This window comes from Mesoplodon bidens (genome assembly GCF_964165515.1).
Source record: "Mesoplodon bidens genome assembly, chromosome: 11".
In the NCBI taxonomy this organism is placed as follows: Eukaryota; Metazoa; Chordata; class Mammalia; order Artiodactyla; family Ziphiidae; genus Mesoplodon; species Mesoplodon bidens.
In genome coordinates, this window is record NC_138167.1 from 41,942,142 (window position 1) to 41,949,680 (window position 7,539).

At 39.6% G+C, this 7,539-nt stretch overlaps 1 protein-coding gene across 1 annotated transcript in view; it reads right to left on the reverse strand.

Annotated features, from left to right (window-relative positions):
• LOC308624561 (17-beta-hydroxysteroid dehydrogenase type 6) overlaps positions 1-7,011 on the reverse strand; it is a 33,020-nt gene extending 26,009 nt beyond the window's left edge. The window contains exon 1 of the mRNA XM_081247887.1: positions 6,790-7,011. The gene's annotated coding sequence lies outside the window, so the exon portion shown is untranslated. The remainder of the gene's footprint in view (positions 1-6,789) is intronic.
• Positions 7,012-7,539: the final 528 nt, after the last annotated feature.

Below are 7,539 nucleotides of genomic sequence, written 5' to 3' on the forward strand. Positions count from 1 at the left end.
TAAACATAGAGTCCCTACTATGTGCTAGGTCCAATGCTAGTTACTGGAGATAAAAGAGGTGAGTAAAATAGACATGAGATTTGAAATCTTAGAACTTATTATTTTAGTAGGAAAAAGACATTAAATATAATATTCTCACAAATAAATACATAATTACACACTGTGATGAGGGCTATGAAAGAAAAGCATAGAGAGCTTAGGGAGTATCACAGTAGCAACTCAAACTCAACTTTTCAAAACTGAAATAATGATGATTCAGTGCAATCTGATCCTCCTCCTTATTTTCACATTATTTCCTATCCCTACATGTATTCAACAAATACTCAACACATTTAATGATTGCCCACTAGGTGCCAAACAATCCCTTCCAACCAGTTGCCCAATCCTGAAACCTGGGAAATCATCCTAGACCACTTCCTCATCCCCCACATCCAATCAATACTAATTCTTAGTAATATCTCTTAAGTCACTTACGTCCACACAATCACATCCATCTCTACTTTACTGCCTTACTTCAGGCCACAAGTATTTGTGCCCTGGATTCCAGCAACAGTTTCTTGGGATTGCTCTGCCTCTGTTTGCTCTTTCCCCTTCTATTTGCCCTTTATAGGGCTCCAGAGTTTATTTCTAAAACACAATTCTGATTATGTTTCTCCCCTGCTTAAAAGCCTTCCAAGACTCCCCACTGTCTTCAGACAAATCCAAATTCCTGTGGAGGAACAAGGTTTGACACTGTGTTTTGATCTGAATCTGCCATCCTTTATTTTAAGCAGTCTACAAGGAGGAAGCTAGGTCCCAACAGTATATAGCTTTATGATTAACAAGAATACCTATACAATATGTATATTGGCAGGTTATTTATCAAAAATCTGCTAGGTTCATTTATAGCTTAGGTGAAAAATTCAATTTCATATATTATATCCATCATATAGATTAAAAAACAATTGCAATATCCTATAACACATGTTTTATCAGCTTTGAAGTCATCATTTGCTTTGTGGTTAAAAGAATCATTCCTGTGAGATTAAACTAAAACTTTGTCATTTAAATAAATATGAGGGTACTCTTTATTACTTTTCAGTAGTTGATGATAACAAGTGATAAAACCTATCATAAACTGAAATATGACCTTGGCTCCACCTAGATAGTCTCCCTTTGTTTATGATGCTCTTCTGTCAACAGAACATTAATCTTCTTTTATTTTATTGAGGAGGAAAATAACTAGCACAGGAGTACTTCAAATTTTCAATTTGTTTCAACAATATTATTCACTCCCAAGGCTTCTCATCAAATACAAATATGATCAATATTTTATTATAATTTTAACCAAAACTGAATTAAAATGGAAGATGAGTAACTTTTTTCTTTTCTTTTTTTTTTTTTTGGCCACACCTCATGGCATACAGAATTTCCCTGACCAGGGGGAAGATGAATAACTTTTATTTCCACACTCTTTAGCTTGGCATGCAATGCTCTGGCCATAGCTTAACTCTTAGTCCCATTTCTCACTATGCCTTCCCTTGAAGTCTGAGTTCTGACCATATGGAACTATTACTGGCAGGTTCCTGAAAGCACCATGCCATTTCTGCTTCTGTGCCTTTGCTGCCTGTACCAATATTGTCCAAGTCTTTAAAAAAATGCTGATGCCACATTAAAAGGATCATACACCATGATCAGGTGGGGTTTATCCCAGGAATGCAAGGATTCTTCAATATACGCAAATCAATCAATGTGATACACCATATTAACAAACTGAAGGATAAAAACCATATGATAATCTCAATAGATGCAGAAAAAGCTTTTGACAAAATTCAACACCCATTTATGATAAAAACACTCCAGAAAGGAGGCACAGAGGGAACTTACTTTAAAATAATAAAGGCTATATATGACAATCTCACAGCCAACATCGTTCTCCATGGTGAAAAACTGAAACCATTTCCACTAAGATCAGGAACAAGACAAGGTTGCCCACTCTCACCATTATTATTCAACATAGTTTTGGAAGTTTTAGCCACAGCAATCAGAGAAGAAATAAAAGGGGGCTTCCCTGGTGGCGCAGTGGTTGAGAGTCCGCCTGCCAATACAGGGGACACGGGTTCGTGCCCCGGTCCGGGAGGATCCCACATGCTGCGGGGCGGCTGGGCCCGTGAGCCATGGTCGCTGAGCCTGCACATCCAGAACCTGTGCTCCACAACGGGAGAGGCCACAACAGTGAGAGGCCCGCCTATCGCAAAAAAAAAAAAAAAAAAAAAGAAATAAAAGGAATCCAAATCAGAAAGAAGAAGTAAAACTGTCACTGTTTGCAGATGACATGATACTATACATAGAGAATCCTAAAGATGCTACCAGAAAACTACTAGAGCTAATCAATGAATTTGGTAAAGTAGCAGGATACAAAATTAATGCATGGAAATCTCCTGCATTCCTATACACTAATGATGAAAAATCTGCAAGAGAAATTAAGGAAACACTCCCATTTACCACTGCAACAAAAAGAATAAAATACCTAGGAATAAACCTACCTAAGGAGACAAAAGACCTGTATGCAGAAAACTATAAGACACTGATGAAAGAAATTAAAGACGATACAAACAGATGGAGAGATGTACCATGTTCTTGGATTGGAAGAATCAACATTGTGAAAATGACTATACTACCCAAAGCAATCTACAGATTCAATGCAATCCCTAATCAAACTACCAATGGCATTTTTCACAGAACTAGAACAAAAAATTTCACAATTTGTATGGAAACACAAAAGACCCCGAATAGCCAAAACAATCTTGAGAAAGAAAAACGGAGCTGGAGGAATCAGGTGCCCTGGCTTCAGACTATACTACAAAGCTACAATAATCAAGACAGTATGGTACTGGCACAAAAACAGAAATATAGATCAATGGAACAGGATAGAAAACCCAGAGATAAACCCATGCACATATGGTCACCTTATCTTTGATAAAGGAGGCAAGAATATACAATGGAGAAAAGACAGCCTCTTCAATAAGTGGTGCTGGGAAAACTGGACAGCTACATGTAAAAGAATGAAATTAGAACACTCCCTAACACCATACACGAAAATAAACTTCAGATGGATTAAAGACCTAAATGTAAGACCAAACACTATAAAACTCTTAGAGGAAAACATAGGCAGAACACCCTATGACATAAATCACAACAAGATCCTTTTCAACCCACCTCCTAGAGAAATGGAAATAAAAACAAAAATAGGGGCTTCCCTGGTGGCACAGTGGTTGAGAGTCCGCCTGTCAATGCAGGGGACACGGGTTCGTGCCCTGGTCCAGGAGGATCCCACATGCCGTGGAGCGGCAGGGCCCGTGAGCCATGGCCACTGAACCTGCGCGTCCGGAGCCTGTGCTCTGCAACGGGAGAGGCCACAACAGTGAGAGGCCCACGTACCGCAAAAAAAATAAAAATAAAAAAATAAACAAATGGGACCTAATGAAACTTAAAAGCTTTTGCACAACAAAGGAAACCATAAACAAGACAAAAAGACAACCCTCAGAATGGGAGAAAATATTTGCAAACGAAGCAGCTGACAAAGGATTAATCTCCAAAATATACCAGCAGCTCATGTAGCTCAATATCAAAAAAACAAAGAACCCAATCCAAAAATGGGCAGAAGACCTAAATAGACATTTCTCCAAAGAAGATATACAGATTGCCAACAAACACATGAAAAGATGCTCAACATCACTAATCATTAGAGAAATGCAAATCAAAACTACAATGAGGGCTTCCCTGGTGGCGCAGTGGTTGGGAGTTCGCCTGCCGATGCAGGGGACACGGGTTCGTGCCCCGGTCCGGGAAGATCCCACATGCCGCGGAGCGGCTGGGTCCGTGAGCCATGGCCGCTGAGCCCGCGCGTCCGGAGACTGTGCTCCGCGGCGGGAGAAGCCGCGGCAGTGAGAGGCCCGCGTACCGCAAAAAAAAAAAAAAAAAAAACTACAATGAGGTATCAACTCACACAGGTCAGAACGGCCATCATCAAAAAATCTACAAACAATAAATGGTGGAGAGGGTGTGGAGAAAAGGGAACCCTCTTGCACTGTTGGTGGGAATGTAAATTGATACAGCCACTATGGAGAACAGTATGGAGGTTCCTTAAAAAACTAAAAATAGAACTACCATACAACTCAGCAATCCCACTACTGGGCATATACCCTGAGAAAACCATAATTCAAAAAGAGGCATATACCACAATGCTCACTGCAGCATTATTTACAATAGCCAGGACATGGAACCAACCTAAATGTCCATCGACAGACGAATGGATAAAGAAGATATGGTACATATATACAATGGAATATTACTCAGCCATAAAAGGGAACAAAATTGGGTCATTTGTAGAGGCGTAGAGGATCTAGAGACTGTCATACAGAGTGAAGTAAGTCAGAAAGAGAAAAACAAATATCGTATATTAATGCATATATGTGGAACCCAGAAAAATGATACAGATGAACCAGTTTGCAGGGCAGAAATAGAGACACAGATGCAGAGAACAAACGTATGGACACTAAGGGGGAAAGTGGTAAGGGTGGGGGGTGGTGTGATGAATTGGGAGATTGGGATTGACATGTATACACTAATATGTATAAAATGGATAACTAATAAGAGCCTACTGTATAAAAAAATAAATAAAATAAAATTCAACAATAAAAAAAAAAAGAGAGAGATGTACCACAATGTTCATTGCAGCACTATTTACAAGAGCCAGGACATGGAACCATCCTAAACGTCCATCAACAGATGAATGGATAAAGAAGATGTGGCACATGTATACAATGGAATATTACTCAGCCATAAAAAGAAATGAAATTGAGTTATTTGAAGTGAGATGGATGGATCTAGCGTCTGTCATATAGAGTGAAGTAAGTCAGAAAGAGAAAAACAAATACCATATGCTAACACATATATATGGAATCTAAAAAAAAAATGGTTCTGAAGAACCTAAGGGCAGGACAGGGATAAAGATGCAGACGTAGAGAATGGACTTGAGGACACGGGGAGGGGGAAGGGTAAGCTGGGACGGAGTGAGAGAGTGGCATGGACATATATACACTACCAAATGTAAAATAGATAGCTAGTGGGAAGCAGCTGCATAGCACAGGGAGATCATCTCCGTGCTTTGTGACCACCTAGAGGAGTGGGATAGGGAGCGTGGGAGGGAGGCTCAAGAGGGAGGTGATATGGGGATATATGTATATGTATAGCTGATTCACTTTGTTATATAGCAGAAACTAACACAACATTGTAAAGTAATTATGTTCCAATAAAGATGTTTAAAAAAAATGCTGATGCCAATAGACAGCTTGGTTTATAAATTCATCTATAACATGTCATTATACTTCTTGATTTGGGTTCATTGCCCCTACTAGACTATAACTTTCTCGGACGTAGAACCCATATCCCTTTTTCTCCACAGAGCCTAGCTAAATGTCCAACACAAATTTTCAATAACTCTTTGTGGAATAAATGAATAAGTTAAAGAATGACTGAATGAACTATATCTTTCCCAAACAGATCATCCTTTTACATGCTGAAAACATCCAGAATAACAACAGGAGCTGGACTGCAAGTCCATGAAGTAGGTTCTACATCTGCAAAGAACTTGAAGAGAGAGACCTAGGGCTGACAGATTACCCAAAGAGGTTGATAGTAGACATAAATAGTAAATGTAAAGGGGATGGTAGATAGCATAAGCCTTGAAGGACAAAGGGGTTTTGCACCTATGAGGATGAAAGCACAAGGGGAAACCAACTGAATGGCAATACTGCCTCCCCGTGGCCCTTGGGATAAAAGCCTCTATACCAGAGCACTTTCACAAAATAATAGCTTTCTCACTTTGAGTGGTTCTGGGCTATGAGATGGGCCAGGCACCTCTTACTTTATCTCATTTAACCCTTACAACAATCCCTTGTAGACACATAGCTTGTAGATTAGGAGTTAATCACACAGACTCTGGAGTCAGGATGTCTGGCTCTCCTACTTACTAGGTTCGTGACCTGGGACAAATTACTTTAATTCTCAGCATATGTCCCCATCTGTAAAATAGGGATAATATTAGTACCTATCACATACATCCTTGACAGCATAGCAAATGCTATATAAACGTTAGCTATTATTATGCCCTTTTGCTTGGTGAGGAAAACTTATGTTAAATAAATCAAGCATACAATAGGAACTCAATAAATAAACTTCCTTTGCTTTCTCCCCTTATGTCTTAGCTCCTTACAGTGTGCCCTCCTTAATGGTCCTGAAATTTAAATCGGGGACTCCCAAATAGCTCAAAGAAGTCAGTTCCTAAAGGGAGCAATAAGGAATCTCCAGTAAAGAAACTGAGAAACCTCCATTAAAAAGCCCAGGGCATGTAGTTCTGGAAAAGAGAACTCTACTGGCACTCTTGTTACTGTTATTATAGTGAAGACCTTCCCAGCAATGAAATTCACTCTACTCAAAACAGGATGCACGGAGATTGTGAAAATCAAATAAGATTTGTGCAGGATGTCACATTTCTAGAAATATTCAAATAAATATGATCTGTCCAGAGCCTATTTTTTACCACTTTGCCCACAGAAGCTAAGGGACCATGATCACTTTCAAGATTGGGCTAATAATAACCTACTAGAGAGTCTATTCCCTCATTGCTTTCCTACTATTATTGTAAAAATAAAATTCATGAAAATGATAGTTTTCAAGTGACACAACACTGATGTGATTATCAGACTGCCCACCCCAGTCCACCTTTGAAATGAGATGTATCTTTACCTGGTAAGACTTATTGGCAGAACTGCACATCGATAGCAAACAGGCTCCTTTCATACTTGTAAAGCTCTCCATGCTTCTGCAAGCTTCCTCTGATTCAGATTTTAGTATTCCTGGGTGTTCTATTTGAGAGACTGAATATACAAACAAACAATGACCAGACCATATTTAAAAACAGAACTCTGACCCACAACCTGCCCGAAGCCTACCCAGGAAACCAACCCCCTTATCTATAATAAACAGCCCAGGAAGCCAGACTGCTTTAAGTCAGACTTGTAGGAAGTCAGACTGCGGTGTCTAGTGATAGTCCAGGAAGCCAAATAAACCATATAACAATCCGCTCAAAATAGCCAGGACTTGATTAACACTTAGGACCAACCAGAGAAAGCCACATATGCACCCCTAACCAATCACATAGGATGCCCCTCTCTTGAGTTAGCCCACCTACAACTTACCCATGAAAACAGGCTTTAATCAGGACATACCTGAAACCTTCCCTTTTTTCACTATTAAGCTTTCCCACTCCTCTGCCTGCCTATGGGTCTCTGCCAAAATACAAGTGATGGTGGCTGACTCCCTTTCTAAATATAGCAAGCTCTTGAATAAAAGCTTTTGCTTTTCTCATTTGGTTGGTCATCATTTATTTCCACATATTGGACCTAGTAATTCTACAAAGAACTAATTTCCAAACCCTCTTTAAAAGATATTGGTTGGGGCTTCCCTGGTGGCGCAGTGGTTGAGAGTCCACCTGCC